The sequence below is a fragment of the Lutra lutra genome, chromosome 15, assembly GCF_902655055.1.
Source record: "Lutra lutra chromosome 15, mLutLut1.2, whole genome shotgun sequence".
NCBI lineage: Eukaryota > Metazoa > Chordata > Mammalia > Carnivora > Mustelidae > Lutra > Lutra lutra.
Window position 1 is genome coordinate 64,952,505 of NC_062292.1, and position 17,966 is coordinate 64,970,470.

General features: G+C 42.0%; 1 long non-coding RNA gene across 1 annotated transcript; it reads right to left on the reverse strand.

The window, feature by feature from the left end:
- Positions 1 to 480: 480 nt before the first annotated feature.
- Positions 481 to 17,931, reverse strand: LOC125085913 (uncharacterized). The gene is made up of 2 exons (XR_007123038.1): positions 17,696 to 17,931; positions 481 to 1,611 (listed from the first exon to the last, which is right to left on the reverse strand). It is a non-coding gene; the product is annotated as an uncharacterized LOC125085913 (long non-coding RNA).
- Between the last annotated feature and the right edge of the window lie 35 nt (positions 17,932 to 17,966).

Sequence of the window (17,966 nt, forward strand, 5' to 3'; positions counted from 1 at the left end):
CCCTGTGTTGGGGCTTAGCACACGAAAGAGCTCGGTGAGTGCGAGCATCTCTTCTGCTGTTGTTGTTTCTGTTATGAAACTGCATCCCTCCTGAACTGACAGAATCTTCTCGCAAACCCCCAGCACAAGAGAGGAGGAAGAATACATCCTCCGTGTCCTGGTTCCACATCATTTCCTACCTTTTCCCTCTGATCAGATTTTTAAATTTCATTCTTTCATCTCTAGGGAAGAATTTTCTAATTTTTTGTGTGAGTTTGAAATTTTTTTTTTTAGATTTTATTTATTTATTTGACACAGAGAGACAGAGCGAGAGAGGGAGCATAAGCAGGGGCAGTGGGAGAGGGAGAAGCAGGTTCCCTGCTGAGCGGGGAGCTTGATGGGGAGCTGGATCCCAGGACCCTGGGATCATGAACCGAGCCAAAGGCAGATGCCCGACAACTAAGACACCCAGGCACCCCAAGTTTGAGATCTTTAAACAAATTATTTTTCAACACTTTATTGAGGTAGGATCGACACACAAAAAGCTGTCCATACTTAATGCACACAACCTGATGAGTTTGGAGATAAGAATACATTCGTGAAAGCATGACCACAACTGGTACAATAAACATATCTGGCACCACAAGAAGTTTCCTCCAATCTCTTTAATTTTTAATTTTTTTTATGTGATAAGAACACTTAACATAAGACCTATCCTATTAGCAAATTTTTAGGTATACAGTACGATATTGTTAATTATAGGCTCAGCGAGGCACAGTGCCTCTCTGGGACTTATTCTCATGCAGGACTGAAATTGTACACCCTTTCTCCCTACTCTGCAGAACCAGGCTAAGGGCTGAGTCACCGGTCCATCTTCCGCGGAGTAGTACTCAGCATCCCAGGATAATGGGTACAAGCTCCATTACTCTCCTTCCCTGCTGAAGGAGCAGTCGGGGGGGTTGTGCGCTTTCTCCCAATCCTGCAGAGCCAACAAGCTACTGGCATCCATGCTGGCCGCTGCAAGCTGGGTGCTGTTTGTAGAGCCACGCATGGTAGGGTGGGGCGTGCCCAATGGGGTGACATCTGTAAGGGCTGCCACAGGCCAGCTGCTGGGCTCCACCAGTGGGCCAGCTGATGGGCAGGGCCCATGGGCTGGTTTTGGAGATTCACATGTCAGTCGCCATGAGCCCCAACCCTTCTCTTTGTTCTTAACCGCCCCTCCATGAGGCAGAAATGCAAATTCCCTAAGCATTCTGGGGAACAGAAGCAAACCTCTCAGACCCGTTTGGAAAGGCTGGGGAAACCGGCACACTCGCTTCACTTTCTGTGTCTCCTGCGGGAGGAACCGCAGACTGAGGGAGTCTCTCCAAGCACTGGGCTATGCCAGCCTGGGGACTGGCGGATGTCCGTAAAGTGAGACTGTTCTCACACTTTGCAATGCGGCTGTTCTCCGATTTTGGGTTCCACTGGCTCCTAGGACCTCTCAACGAGACCCTGGAACTCTAGTAAAAGTCTATTTGTCCATGAATGGCTGTTCCATCGGTATTCCTGTGGGAGGGCAAGGCTGGGGCCCTCTTATCCCACCATCTGGCTGACGTGACTCTGATACATCTTTCCTTGGTGTGTCTTTTTCTAATCACAAAAATAAATACATCCTCATCGTAAATAATTCAAACATTCCACAAGCAAAAATCCCCTACAATCCCCAAGATAACTACCACAAATGGTTTCCTATTAAAGAACAACTTTTTTTTTTTTTACCAGAAGGAAATTTTTTTTTTTTTTTTTTTTTTTTTTTTTTTTTTTTTTGCTTATGACTATCTCTCAAGGGACCTGCGGCTGGCTCAGTAGGTGGAGCCTGCGACTCCTAATCTCAGGGTTATGGCTTCAAGCCCCGTGTTGGGTGTGGAGATTACTTAAAATTTTTCTTAAATCTTTTTTTTTTTTAATAGAATTTTTATTTATTTACTTTAGAGAGATTGTGTGTGAGCCGGGGAGGAGCCGAGGGAGGGGGAGACAATTTCCAGCAGACTACTTGCTGAGCACAGAGCCCAGGCAAGGCTCAATTCCCAGAATCCAAGAGATCATGACTTGAGACAAAACCAAGAATCAGTCATTTAACTGACTGAGCCATGCAGGTCCCCCAATATTTTAAAAACTCTTAAAAAAAAAAAGAATATCTCTTAAACAACATTCCAATGTTAGAACCTGTCATTGTCCTACATTTGTTTTTGCTTTTGATTAATTTTTATCAGTTTTATCCACAAATTGTTTAAAGTCAAATAGTGCTTTAAAATGCATATAACAAGGGGGCTTCTTGGTGGCTCAGTTGGTTAAGTGTCTGCCTTCAGCTTGGGTCATGATTCCAGAGTCCTGGGATCGAGCTCCTCATGGGGGTCCCTGATCAGTAAGGAGTCTGCTTGCCCCCTCCCCTTGCCCCCCTTGTGCACGCTCTCTCTCAAATAAGTAATATCTTTAAAAAAATAAAATGTATATAACAACTAACTACAGTGTCTTGTTTCATACTCGCCTCTCACATGCGCACACCACCTGTTGTCTATCGACTTCTTACCTGTTTACATTCATTCTAAACTCCATCCTCCTAATATGAAGACGTCTCAGTTTTGGCCAAATACATATTCAAATGCTTTCATCATTACGACCATGTAAAATATTGTTGGTTACTGAGCCAAGAAGTGACTATGATTATATTTCTCCTCTTGCACAGTTTTTAGTTTTTCTTAGAGTTAATTGTCTCATTTTCCTCTTTGCTCTGTTTTCATGAAACATCTATATTCCCATGCCCTCCGTTAGCTCTGTAAAAGCGATTCTCAATATAATTCTCCACCTAGTTAAATCTGTTAAATAATTTATTAGCTTTATGTTCTTCTGAGGCATCCCTACTGGAGCATCTGACCTCCTACTCCAGCCTGAGCTGGTTATTTTCTATGCCTGATGCACAGCCATTGTCTTGGGAACCCCCTTTGCTATCACCTTTATCAAAACTTTTATCTATCTCTTCTGTGAGATATTCTAACTATTGTATCTATGATTTCCTTAATATATTTCTGAATCATTTAAATAGCTACAGTAATAGTGTATTGTTTTGTGATTTTAAATGAATAAAATTCTTCTTAAAATTTAAATCCATTTTTAAAGTTAAATGAAAAATTTTAAACAGGTCAGGACTGTTGGGGAGAGCCCATGTGATGGAAACTATGTGATGGAGACCAGCGTTGAAGATTCAGTGGGAAAGGGTGAGCAAGCTTAAACAGGGAATGGCCAAAATAGTGGCTGCAAACAATAGATGAGCCAAACAAAATTCATCAAAGTTAAATTAATCTCACATACTGGCCATCAACTATATGATCAGTCAGTGGAATAGGAGAGGACTGAGAAAATTTGATCAGGAAGAAGGAAGAACTTCTAGGAACAGAGTCGTGGAGGCATCAAGGAAAGAGAAGTTTACTGCCATGCCCTGCAAGATGGCGTCAAGCTCAGAGGAAATCTCTTTGGGTAAAATTGTGCCTTCTACACCAAGGGGATCACTCAACAAAAAGGAAGACTTCTGAAGGCAGAGGGGAAGAAGGAATAATCTGTGAAATCAGGCCAGGCAGAGAAATGTTTTCAACATCTAGGATGCCAGAGAATTGGAGATCAAGTCCTGGAAGGGATGCTAATCTATCTAGAGCAGGAAATCTACAAGAACCCACCCCGAGCCTGGACAGCCCTGGACAGGATCACTACTAAAATGGGAACTAGAAATGTGTCCATGAATATCTAAGAAGTGAGTGAGAAAAAAGTTTTAAGAAAAACTAAGCTAACATTTCACCATAGACCAGGTAATAAAATATAGACTTCTTAATTTTTACATTTCCTTAAACCTTTAAACATCTTCTATATTTATTATCAGTGTCACACTCTCTTCTGTAGGCTTCTGTGAAACCACATTGTCCCGCGTTTTCCTCCTTCTTTACCAGCTGCTTCTCAGTTTCCTTCTGAACTTCTTTCTCCTCTGCAGGACCAGTAAAGACTGGACTTAAGCTTCAAACCTGGGCCCCTTTCACTTCTCCATCTCCATGTTCTTATATGATATCAACCATTTCCATCGCCTTAATATGATTTATATGCTAATGGTTCCCAAATTTAAATCTTTAGCCTGTCCTGCTGGCTTACATCACTAACTAACTTCTTGGCATCTCCACTTAGATGTCTAACACATATATCAAATTTAGGATGCCAAAAAAGAAAAGAAAACCCTTTGGATTTCCCTCTCCAACGATCTTCTTCTACTACTCTTTCCCATATCAACAAATGGACCCATTGTTAATGAGAAACCTCCTTTACAGGCCTAAAGACCACCCAATGCTCACCATACAATTAATCATTTTTTTCCCTTTCTTGTGGGAAACAAAAGGAGTTAGTCAACTGTAAGTAATCTATTGTTAGGAAGGTAAACACATTAAGACCTGGATGCCCTATTCCCAAGACATAGAAAATGCATTTTGCAGCCAGGGAAGAAAACATTCAATGCCTACAAAATTCCTATAAAGCAAAAACAAAAACCTTGCCTTGCCAGAAAATAAGCTTGTTCTTCAATGTTTTCCTTGCAGAATGGAGGAAACTGCACCACCATTAAACTGCTTTGATTAAGGGAAGGACACTGTGGTTGGCTGTTCTGGGAGAATCATGAAAGAGAAGTCCTGTCCCCTTTTAAGCAGCCCAGTCCAACCACTGGCAGTCCCAAACCTTTGGCATGACCTGCAAGACCCCTACTTACATCTCCACTCCTTCCACAGCACCCCAGCCACGTTTTCATTTCACTCCTGGAAGAGTGCAAACTCTGCTTCTGTGCCTTCGTATATTCAGTTCCCTCTGTGATAGGTTCTACACACACGCACGCGCACACACGCACGCGCACACACACACACACACACACACACACACACCCATACAGGCCAGCCAGCTCCTGGTCGTCCTTCAGGACTCAGCTTCTATATCATTTCTCCAGAGAAGCCTTCTCTGACAAATTGACCCTCACTATTCCTGAACTGTGGTTTCATAGCTCCCTCTGTTACTCCAAACACTTACATAATTGTAATTTAATAAGCATTTATGTAATTTTATGTCTGATATATCTAACATATTGCATTCTGAGTTTCAAGAGAATAGTGACTGTGTCCCCAGAACCTCACATGGTACCTAGTCTATCAAAGTAGACATTCAATGCCTACGGGTTGAATAAAGGAGCAAACAATAGATCGGAAGTAATTTGGTAGATGGGGAATTTAAAGACTAGAGGAAGGACCAGGGTACAGAATGAGTGACATTAAGATTGTTAGAATACAACCAGTGTATGTGAATGCTGGGAACACAAGAGGGGATTCCTTGTATAAGGAGAGACAGCTCTTCAGTGGAATCACACCAGGATGGCAAACCCCAATCTGTCTCATCACAATGGCCTTTAGAATCTGAAATATGAAATTACCCCTCTTCTTTACATTCCCCCTATACTCCCTGGTGTTTCCTCCCTCCTTCACTCATTTGAAGTCATCCAGACCCTTAGTCCCTATCTGAATAGCTTTCACTGCCTGTCCACACATCAATAAAGTCATTATTAACACTCTGTGCTCTCTTCCTTTGCTTTCCATTTTGCTAAGCCAGCATCCAATCCAAAGGATTGCCCCTGCCCCATCCTGAGTTCCCAGTGCAACTTACGACATCCATAGGAGAAAGCCAAGGACCAATGGACACACCACAAGTCCACGCAATTTCTCTTTGGACCTTTGCTAATCCAAACCCCTTCACCCTTTCTATATTTTCAGTAATCGCCTATACAATGGTTCTCAGCCCTTGACTGCTCATCCAAACCACAAGAGGAGCTTGTAAACCCACCAATGTAGGATCTGACATCCAAAGTTATTGATCTAATTATTCTAGGCTGGGACTCAGGTGCAGCCTTTCTGAACTCCCTCGGTGATTCCAGTCTTTTGCACGCGTAGACTACACAGTGTGGTGTTTGAGAGGAGACTGATCTTCCTGGTGAGGTAATGTGTTGATCTTCAGGTACTTTAATAGAACATCGATGGCATGCTTGTAGACTCGAGAGACCAAGCTGGAGGTGAAGCTTCCCCAGCTCTTCCCCATTCCTATCCACAGGCTGCTGCCCACCTGCTGCCTCCCTCAGAGTCAGCACATAAGGGTGGAGGAGAAAACAATCAGAGTCAGTGAATGGCTGAGAAAAGGGGTTTGGGATCAATGATGGAGGTGTTGTGGGGGTGGGGAGTCAGTAATGAAGTGAGGAATGAGGAAAGTATTCTGTTGGCATACTTTCTTAAGTCCTAAACCAGAAATCACAAACTGGCAGCTGAAGATGAAGATCCTATCTACAGATATTTGGCCCCACAGTGCTTTAATTTTGTTGTTGTTATTACCCTGTGCTCACTACAAGTGTAGCTGCCATCTGTCACAGACAACGCTATTACAACACCATTGACTATCTTCCTATGCTGTGCCTTTCATTCCCATGACTTATTCATTCCATAACTGGAGGCCTATATCTCCCAGTCATCTTCACCTTAGTTTTTTATAGAGTAACATGAAAAATTGAGACAATTTACCTCGAGATACTCACTTCTCACTCTTCTTTAAAAATGGTTTCCAGGGCGCCTGGGTGGCTCAGTGGGTTAAACTCTCTGCCTTCGGCTCAGGTCATGATCTCGGGGTCCTGGGATCGAGCCCCGCATCAGGCTCTCTGCTCAGCGGGGAGCCTGCTTCCCCCCCTCTCTCTCTGCCTGCCTCTCTGTCTACCTGTGATCTCTGTCAAATAAATAAATAAAATCTTTAAAAAAAAATGGTTTCCAGATCCCTGACCATACTGGGAGCACATTTCTACAGGGCAGCAATATCTGGTACTAAGGGACATTTGTCTTATACTAAATGGGGCTCATACTCTACACTTCATCCCTGGCCTGGCCCACCCACCTCACTGATTTATTTGATATGCCTGATATCTATAAAGATTTAAGCTTCCAACCTCTAGATTAAGCCATGAAGCTTTGCACCACTCCATACTGGTCCAAGAAGCAGATTAGTAAGTCAGGCAAAAGGCTTGAACTCCCTTCCTCACTCTCATCTGCCCCCAAACCAATAGTTGGATCCTGTGCAGCTTTAGAACATTTCTCCAAAGCTTTTAGTCAAGAACCACTGAGCCCCCATCTGGGTCCAATGTATATGTTTCTAGGAGGGAGATTGCCACTGATGGAGGCAGAGCAGAGAGAAGGCAACCCTGCTCCAGAGTCTCAGGGCAGACCTTTCATGCTGAATTTCACTGTGATGACAATGAGCTGAGAAATGACTTCTCAACCTGAGACAGGGGAAGTCTGAACTCCTGATTCTCCTCTTCCCAGATGTTGCCTGAAGACACTTTCTGTGGGAAAGAAGGAAGAGGCCATTGTCATTGACCTCTGCCAGACCACTAAAAGGAATAACTTATGTCCCCAGTTTTCACTTCTTCATACCTAGTCGTACCACTCTTCTGAAGCTTCCTTCTTAAAAGCATCAATATGCTGGTGCCTTCTAGGGCATTTGACATTACAGAGTCCTCTCCACTCCAAAAGTTTCCCACTTTTTAGTTCTCAGTACATTGTGCCAGCCTAGCCCTCTCCCCTCTCTTTCTGGTCCTTCTTCCCTTTCCTTGGCTTGGCTTCTCTTATGATTCTTTTCTCATAAATAGATTTGTTTTGTGTGATTCTGCTGACTGGACACTTCCTGGATGTCCCATAATCACCTTAAACTCTGCTTTTCTCTCTCCTTTTACTCATTTCCATGGACTATATATCATTAATACTTCTAGTGACTCAAAGGAGAAACTCCCTACAAAAGCCCCTCTTGGGATCTGATAACAATCCAAGTCATAGGGTGAGTTCACAGCAATTTAAGACAAAGGGGAAGGTAACTTAAGTTTTTAACTTCTTACAATAGAGATTTTCAAGAAAGGAAGGGACAGGAGCCTGCTTATGACAGAGGGCAGAACGTGCAGTTTGAAGAGACATAGTCAGTGTTACAGGCTTATATTTAGAAAACAAAATGCACCCCTTCAACAGTTAATACTATCAATAATTGCATTTATTAAGCAGTTGTCATTTAGCTATTCATTAATTTGGTAAACATTTAACTGCTCCCTGAGTGCTAGGTACTAGGTATTAACATTTAAAAGGATAGACAGGGCCACAGTCTTCAGGAATCATGGGGATAACGGACACTATACAAATATGCAACAGATCTGGGTGGGTAAACACAAATAAATACAAAATGACTCTGTGGTAAGTGCTATATGAGTCCTTCAGAGGTACAGGCAACGTTGAACCTGCGGGGCTTTACGACCTCAGGGCTTTATACTTGCCATTCTCAGTGCACGTCTCTCTCCCCAGATCCTTGTGTGGCCAGCTTCTTCTCACCAATCTTATCAAAGAGGATTTCTCTGATTTTCCTACCTAAAATTTCTCCCAGCCTCCCCACCCACATTCATTCTGTCCTGTACCCTTTGTTTTCTCATAGCACAGATCACTATTGGAAAATACATTATTTATTTCTATACAGGTTTCTTGCCTAGCTCCCCAACTAGAGTCTAAGTTCAGTAATGGTATGGATTTTGTCCTTTTTCTTCACTGTATTCTTAGCACTCAAAATAGTGTGTGAGACGAGGGGTGCCTGAGTGGCTCAGTCATTAAGCATCTGCCCTCAGATCAGGTCAAGATCCTAGGGCCCTGGGATTGAGCCCCACATCATGGGCTCCCTACTCAGTGGGAAGACTGTTTCTTCCTCTCCCACTCTCCCTGCCTGTGTTCCCTCTCTCACTGTGGCTCTCTCTGTCAAATAAATAAATAAAATCTTTTTAAAAAATCGTGTGTGAGAAGAAATAGATACTCTAAACTTTTGGTAAACTGATGAAGGAACAATTATAGAAAACGAGGAGAAGCCTACCCAGACAAAGGGATCAAGGAAGGCTTCTCTGAGTTAGTGACTTTTTTTTTTTTTAAAGATTTTATTTATTTATTTGACAGAGAGATCACAAGCAGGCAGAGAGGCAGGCAGAGAGAGAGGAGGAAGCAGGCTGCCTGCTGAGCAGAGAGCCTGATGCGAGGCTCGATCCCAGGACTCTGAGATCATGACCTGAGCCGAAGGCAGCGGCTTAACCCACTGAGCCACCCAGGCGCCCCGAGTTAGTGACTTTTTAAAAAAATTTACAAATAATAATCTGCGACCAAAACTTCTTATCTAGTGTGGATACACATGCACACACACACACATACACACACATACACACACATACCAGTTCTCAACCTAGATTATTTCCTGTCCTGAATCTCAGGATGACTTGTCAAGGCAGTGGGTTGGCATTCAATACCCATCCCATCTTCCTTCTTTGGGTCTTCCTGTGCTATAGAAAGAGAACATCTAATAAACTACATATCCTAGACCTCTATGAAGTTGGGCAGCACCTTTCTGTTTTTCTTCACCAACTTTTTGCCGCACAGATATAGGTTTGAAGGAAGCAAAGTGTCAGACTTAATCAGTGTTGACATTTAGATATAAGACTCAGAGCTTGGAAATGGAATTCACAGAAATCAGTGACTTGACTACATATGGGAAATGAGGAAGAGACATATGACTATGACGAGTCAAATATATCAATGATTGGCTGAAATTCAAAATGAGGAGGAGGAAGTTGGGAGAAGATAAGTAACATGGTCTTGAATGAATTTAAGCCACCTGAAGGACATCTAAATTCTCTTCACTGAACGTCAGAAATAGAAGACTAGAGGGACGCCTGGGTGGCTCAGTTGGTTAAGCAGCTGCCTTTGGCTCAGGTCATGATCCCAGCATCCTGGGATCGAGTCCCACATCAGGCTCCTTGCTCAGCAGGGAGCCTGCTTCTCCCTCTGCCTGCCTGTGCTCGCTCTCTCACTCTCCCTCTCTCTGACAAATAAATAAATAAAATCTTAAAAAAAAAAAAAAAGAAATAGAAGACTAGAGCAGGAGAGCCCATTTGGGGCTGGAGCTACAGATCTGGAAACCACATGCATTTGGGTGGCAGCTGAAGCCATGAGATTGGTGAGATCACCCAGGGAGTACATGCACAGTTAGAAGAGAAAAAAACATGTAGGGAGCCCTGGGTAACTGAGAAGTTACCCATGAGAAGGAAAATCCAAGAGAAAACAACAAAGGGAGTTGACAGAGAGGTAAGAGAACCAGCAGATCTAGAATCACAACAGTTCAAGATAAAAGAGGTTCAAGGAAGTGGAAATGATGACAAATTCTGCAGAAAACTTAAGTAAAAAGTTTGCTAAGCAGGAGATCATGCATGACCATACAATGAACAATTTTAGTTTTGAATCTCATGTTACAAGACTGTAACACCACCAGTCTCCCTTTTAGAGTCACATGCATTCCTCAGGTCACTGTCCTCCAACTCCTTGAGTTTAACTCCCAGCTGTCTACCTTGTACACTCTTCAACACTACTCCTTTTGAACTTCTATCCATGCACACGGTCCTTCCATTAACCTTGTTTATCAGATCCCTGACCTCCTGTCCTCCAATGACCTTGTCTTCCACTCCTTTTACTTGATTAGCCTTTCAGTTGTTCCATCCTGGTCTTCTCCTCTGTCTTTCTGGCTCTTTCTTACTGCTCCTTGGTTTGCCTCCTCTTGTGATTCCTGTCCCATAACCTGATTTGTTTCTCTAGATTCTGCTGATTAGCCATCTTCTGTAGTCAGACCTAGTACCAAAAGCTACAATCTTTCTGTAATCTTAGTTTCAAGCATCCTACTCTTTCTAATCTCACCTTCTATCTTTCTATTTCACTCCTTCTTTTCCCCAGCTCCAATAATCCCTTCACTGTCATGCCCCAGCCAATAGTCCATTGATCCAACTACCTTTCACTGTCCCTCCTGCCCCTCATGACATCACTTTCCTCCTTACCCAGTTTAATAACCACAGTAAGTCATTGTCATCACTCCCTCTCACACACCCTCAAGTCCCTTGTTCCATTTTGAATCATATCACCTGGCAAATAAATAAATAAATAAATAAATAAATAAATAAATAAAAATTCAATACTGCTTAATTCCAACTTGGGCTTGTTCATGCCTGAATTTGTACAACTATCTGGAGAAAGAGTATACAACCATGCTATGATTAGTCTCACTTAAATTTATGATTCCTAACTTCAATGCTACCAAGCAATTATACTTTATTTCTGTCATTCATTCTCTCACTCTCTTAAACAACTACGAGGTGAGGGCAGAGAAGTCATAGGGGTACCACCTTTCAATAATTAACTGTCTTCATTCTCAGCTTCCTTACTGATAAAACAGAAGGTATCTGAAGAGTATTTCCACATGCTTCCGTTATAACAACCAGCCACCCACCTTCATTTGTATCCTACTCTGTCTTCTCTTCCTTTCTGTATCTTTCTTCATCTTCCTGTTACTAGATGAATTTAATTAACTGTGTCAAGTGAGGGACAGTTCCTCTACTTATGCACTAGAACCAACTCTTTTTGCCTGCTCAAGGACATTGTTCTAGCAGTTCTCCCCCTTTAAATCTCCCCTTTTAAATCCCCTTTTAAATTTTAACAAATTCCCTCTCCACTAGATCTTTCCCATCAGATGACAGTCAGATTCCAGACATATTATTTCTCCCATCTAATAAACAAAACAAGATTCTCTTGATCCTACTTCTCTCCCTAGCTACTGCTCTATTGCTCCTTCCATTCACAGAAAAATTCCTACTTTTCTTCTCCCACCCTCTTGACCCATTGAAATACTCAGTCCTCCAATTACATGAGCTATCAGTATTATTTGATTTGGTCAATTCCTTCCTCCTTCTTGAAACATTTCTTCAGTCATTTTCCAGGCCACCGCACTCTTCTGATTTTCTTCCCATCTCCTGCCACTCCTCTGTCTCTCTCACTGTTCATGCTCACCTTCTCTGCCTGTTAACATTAGATTATGCCAAGGTTCAGTTCTTAGAACACTAATATTTTCTATTTATTCTCATTCTGTTGATGATCTCATCTATCCTCATAAGTTTAACATCTACCCACAGGATAATGACTGACAGATGCACATCTCCAGTCCCTTTGACAACTAAACTCCATCCTTTATCCAGCTGTCTCAAGACTTCTACACTTGAATGTCTTCTAACATGAGATCTCCTAATCTTTCCTCCAACCAGCTTTTCCCACAGTACTCCCCAGCTCAGTAAACTGCAACTCCATTCTTCTAGTTTCTAAGGACAAAAATCTGTGAGTCCTCATTTCTCAAACCCCCATCCCATTTGTCATCATATGCTATTGGTTCTCTCTTTTAAATAGATCCATAACAGCTCCTTCACTGTGACTTCCCCAATCCAGATCACCATCATCTCTCAGTTAAATTACTGCAATAGCCTCCCAACCAGGTAGGCCTTCTTCCTATCTTGCTCTTTTCAATCTACTGTCAACAGAGTGATCCTTCTAAAACTTCAGTCAGAATGTATCTCTCCTCAGCTCAAACCTCTCCAATAGCTTTTTAGTTTACTCACAGTAGACGTTAGGGTCATTAAAATGGCCCAACAGGCCTCATGTGGCTTGATTCTCCTATCTTCCACTATGTCTCTGACCTCAATTCCTACTAAATTTTCCCCTCACTCTCAGCTGCAGCCACACTGGCTTTCTGGCCATTCTTGAAACATGCCAAACCTTCCTACCTCAGGCCTTGACCCTTGGCTATTTCCACTCTTTGGAATGATATTCTTCCAGATATTTACATGGCTTACTTTCTCACCTCTTTCTGGTTTTGCTCAAATATCATTTTCTGGAGAGAAAGATTTGGGAACCATTTGCATTTGGGCGACAGCTGAAGCCACGGTATTGATACGGTCACATAAAAAGTGTGTCTATAGTGGGAAGAGAAGATGGTCACCTACAGAGCCCTGAGTAATACCATGGTGGGAGAGAATACCAACAGAAGAACAAAAAAGGAATTAACAGAGAGCTAGAAAAACAAAACAAAACAAAGGGAGAGACACAGGAAATAAGAGGCATGTAAATGAATTCTGCAGAAAACTTAAGTAAGTGTGGCAGTTAGGAAGTCATCAGGCACCTCAGCAAGGCCAGTTTCCTTGACATGGTGGGTCGAAGCTACTGAGCAAGGGGTTGAGAAATATCTGAAAAATATGGAAGTAGAGACTGAAATTGGAGATATTACTATTTTGAGAATCTTGGTTCAGTAGAGAAAGAAATTAGATGGTAGCTAAGGGGTAAATGCCGGTACATGAGAAGGAAAGTCTTATTCCTTTGGAAGAAAAAAGCTCGAGTTTATTTATAGACTAAAAGAAGCTAAGAAAAGGAGAAGTGAAAGATCCAGTAGAGGGTAATTGACACATCAAAGTCCTGCAAAGAGGATTCAATACCATCCAACAAATATTTATGGTGGGCCCACTACCAAATAATATCGAGAGTTGAGAATCAAGAATAAAAGAAATATACTGTAGCATAATGGATGTGGGCAAGGTTAAAATCACAACCACAGATTCTGGTTTTAAAGCCAAAAGGAATAAAGGAAGGAGGAAAGGATTGGTTACAGAAAATTGAGGGACTTCATATTTTTATGGCCTCTATTTTCTCAGCAAGCAAGAGACTGCAATCTGTTGATGGTGAAGGGAATATGAGAATGGGACATAAGGAAGATATTTCAGTTAAAGATTTATAATAATAATTAAAGGGAATAGAAAGGAAATCTAATAAAACCAAAATGAAAAAGAACCATCAAACAGCTCTGGGACACCTCGGTGGCTCAGTCAGTTGGGAGTCTGCCTTCAGCTCAGGTCATGATCCCAGGTTGAAGTCCCACATCAGGCTCTCTGCTCAGTGGGGATTCTACTTCTTCCTCTGCCTCTGCCTCTCCCCCTGCTTGTGCATGCACGATCTCTCTCTCTCAAAATAAATAAATAAAATCTTTTTTTTAAAAAAGCTGTGAATACTTACATGATTTTAAATGCTGTTAATTTGTAGAGGTTTTATTCTCTGCAATTATGTGATTTTTATTCACTAAACTTCAGCACTCAGATACAGAATGACTTGCAGAACTCACAGATGGCTGGTGGCTTACAGGGCAAGGAAAGAGGTCACGTGTAGTGGTACGATCCTGAAAACAATCAGCTTGGGTTTGTCTATTTCCAACTCGTCTTTCCTTTGCCTGCCTCTAATAGTGAGATGGTAAAAGGTAAACACTTACTTCCCCAGCAACCCTGCAGCTAGGGGAAGCCATGCACCGATGAGACATAAGCCTAAGTCTACAAAAAAATGCCCTTCTCTTTCTCTTTTCTAGTGTTTACAGCACAGTCATGATGCTTGGAGAAGCAGCAGCCACTTGGTGACCTTGAGGCTGCAAGTAGGTGGATAAAGTCACACAGTAAGGACGTCAGAGCAGAAAGGGAGAAAGAACATGCGTTTCTGACTGTGTTCAGTGCTGTTGTTACCAGCTCTGAACTGACTTGCTTCAGGTTTCTTGTTCTTGTGTTTTCTGGTGGTTTGCAACCAAATGTGTTCATACCTGAAACAGAGCTCCGGGCTATGTAAATATGTTAGTCACGATGCTTTGGGGTGTACAAAACAAAAATGTCAGGTAAATGTAGAAGCTTCTTTTGTATCCCATGTGTGGCATACAAAATAGACCCAGCTACAATGCAGTTTTTGACTTGACAGACCCTCTACCTCAATGATGTCTGTCTCAAAATGTCTCCAGATCATCTCTGTACTGCCAAATAAAGCCGAACTTGGGGGTGGGGGGTAATTATAAAGTAATTTAAGGGAAAATAAGTGGGAGAGGATTTACTGACTCATATGGGTGGAAACATCGAAGAGATAAAATTGGCTTCAGGTCCAGCAGGATCCATAGTTCAAATAATATCACTAGAAAAATTATCTCTCTTTACCTCTCAGCTCTGCTTGCCTCTACTTGGCTTTATTCATTCCCAAGTCTCTCCAAGTTTCCAGCAGCTCTGTTTTTACATATTCTTTAGAGCTCATGACCCCATAGGCTGACCCTGACCCTTTCTCTTACAGTGTACATATCAACCCCCAACAAGGATTGCTTGGATGGCCTGGGTCAGGGGCCCACACCTATGATGGAGGGTTAAGCCACAAGACCCAATAGCCCTACCACTTCCACATGAAACGCAGGAAGAGTTCCCGGGTGGTACCAACGTTCAGCATACAGAGAAACAATAGGCCAATGCTGCTGGGAAAACAAATTGAGGCTAGGAAGGAGACAAATAAACTGGGAGAAATGAGTGGGCTATTGAACTGGAAATTTTTTTTTAAGATTTTATTTATTTATTTGACAGGCAGATCACAAGTAGGCAGAGAGGCAGGCAGAGAGAGGAAGGGAAACAGTCTCATTGCCAAGCAGAGAGCCCGACTCGGGGCCCGATCCCAGGACCCTGGGATCATGACCTGAGCCAAAGGCAGAGGCTTCAACCCACTGAGCCACCCAGGAGCTCCTGAACTGGAAATATTGACGAGGTTTATAATTTCTATTGAGAAATGATGCAAGACATGGAAGGATAAAAATTTGTGGTCAAGCAGTAGGATACAATAATTCAGTATTTCAGACAGGCGGGACATTCTAGATAATTGGCAAGGTCTAGTTTGTGCATGTAGATGAAGGTGGTAAAAATAAAGATCTGAGTCGAGAAGATTAAGGTACTAGGTCAAGATTATCGAGGATAGATTTATATCTTCAAGGCCTTAAACTAGTAAGATATTTATGATACCTGTGTTAATTACCTATGGTTATGTAACAAGTTACCCTTGGAAACCACCATTCTACTTTCTGTTTCCTTGATTTCAATGATCTCAGATACTTCTTGTAAGTGGAATCATACAATATTTATTCTCTTGTGACTGGTTTACTTTACTCAGCAAAATATCCTCAAAGCTCCTCCATGTGGTAGCATGTGACAGAATTTCCTTCCTTTCTGAGGCTGAATATCTACTGAGTTTTTAATTACAGCAATTATATGCCTTATTTCTGGAAACTAAATTTTGTAAAATCTTGTTTTTTGTTTTTATGTTTTTAATAATTTTAAGCATAAATATTTTACTTTCTAGAATATGAGCCAACCTATTATTTTAAGTGCTTGAGGGCTCAATTTTCCTTTTTTAAATATGCTGCCTTTTTAAACACTCTTGTGTGCTTTGAATTCCCCATCAAGAGAAAAACGGGAAGTTGTTCGATAGGTATATTTTCAATTTTGCAAGATGAAAAAGTTCTGGAGATCTGTTACACAACAATATGGGTATAGTTAACACTACTGAATTGTATACTTAAAAGTGGTGAAAAGGGTACATTTCATATTGTGTCTTTACCACATTTAAAAATTTTTAAATTAAAAAAAACTCAATAAACACACCCACCAAGATAAAGTTGATATGGTTTTCTATTCTTCTCACTGAGAGCAATGTAAAACCCTAGACATTATATATAAAACGAACATAAGAAGATGCTGAAGGTGGAGAGAAGAAGACAAACAGGCCAGGGAACTCAGGACCCAAGGAAAGGCTCAGTGCTGAGTTTTCTAGGTTCTGTTTTTGCTTCATATATCCTAAACTTGGAGCTGAAGAAGTCAGCAGTCTAAAAATGCCAGTGGGTGTAGACAACTTATACCTGGAAACCACTAACACGTGGGTAATTTTTAAAGGCATGAGACCAAATGTGGTCCCATGAAGAGTTAATACAGAGTGAACAGAGGAAATGTAAAGCAGACGGTTGCCTCTGGAAGAGGAAGACATAATAAAGGAATCTGACGAGGAGTGGTCAGAGGAGGAGGGATGGAAACCGCTTATGTGCCAGGCATCAGGCTCATATTGTATACAAATTATCTCATTTAATACTCACAACTGCTCTATGGTTTAGACACTATTGTTATTTCCACTTTACAGATGAAGAAATTGAGGCTTCAGGCTACTTTGTCACCAGTGTGACCCCTGACCCTCAAAGTACCACCAAACACAAGTCTGTGTGTCTATCACTCCTTCACTTGTTGAAATTACTTTCTAGGCCCAAGGTGGGCCACCCTGCCTACAGTGCCATGGCAGCAAGCTGAAACAGACAATGTTCACACCCCGTAAATGCTCTGCTTGACCAGAAACACGGTATGTCCAGTCAGCCAAGCCCCATCCCCCAGGCCACCCATGGGCTCTGTGTCTGCTTTCTTTTCTTCATTCTTTGTCCTAGAAAACTGTCCTGTCTCCTGCCCCATTTTGCAGTGCTCTGAATGGAAACGGTCTGCCTCATGAAGTATTAGATAAAGTTCATGTCACCTACATGGTCTTCTTTAATCCTTTTTAAAAACACTTAAAGATTTGAGGGAGGGGCACCTGGGTGGCTCAGTCGGTTAAGCGTCTGGCTTCCCCTAAATTCATGATCTCATAATCCCAGGGTTCTGGGACTGAGCCTGCTGAGCAGGGAGCCTGCTTCTTCCTCTGTCTCTCCACCCCACCTCCCAGTTTGTGCAGTTGTGCACTGTCTGTCTGTCTCTCTCTCTCTCTCTGTCAAATAAATAAATAAATAAAATCTTAAAAAAAAAAAAAAACTTGAAGGGAAGGGCCAGAGTGCATGACACAGAATAAAAAACAAATTAAAATGGAATCCTTCAAATCACTACCTTTGAAGTCCCTGGGCCAGTCATATAGAGAGACATTCCCACTGGTGACGTCCTCCATCGGTTCCATCATGTGCCCTTCCTGCAGTCTCGCTCATCCTCTCTCCTCTCCTCTCAGAGTCCCAGGGCCCACAAGCCACAAGCTGCTCATACAGGTTCACACAAGTCAACTGTTAACATTTGAGGAATTTTGCTAACCTGTTGTTAAATGCAGCCATTATAAAAAACTGAATTGTATAAGCTTACATGTAAATATGCTAATTTTTAAAAAGGT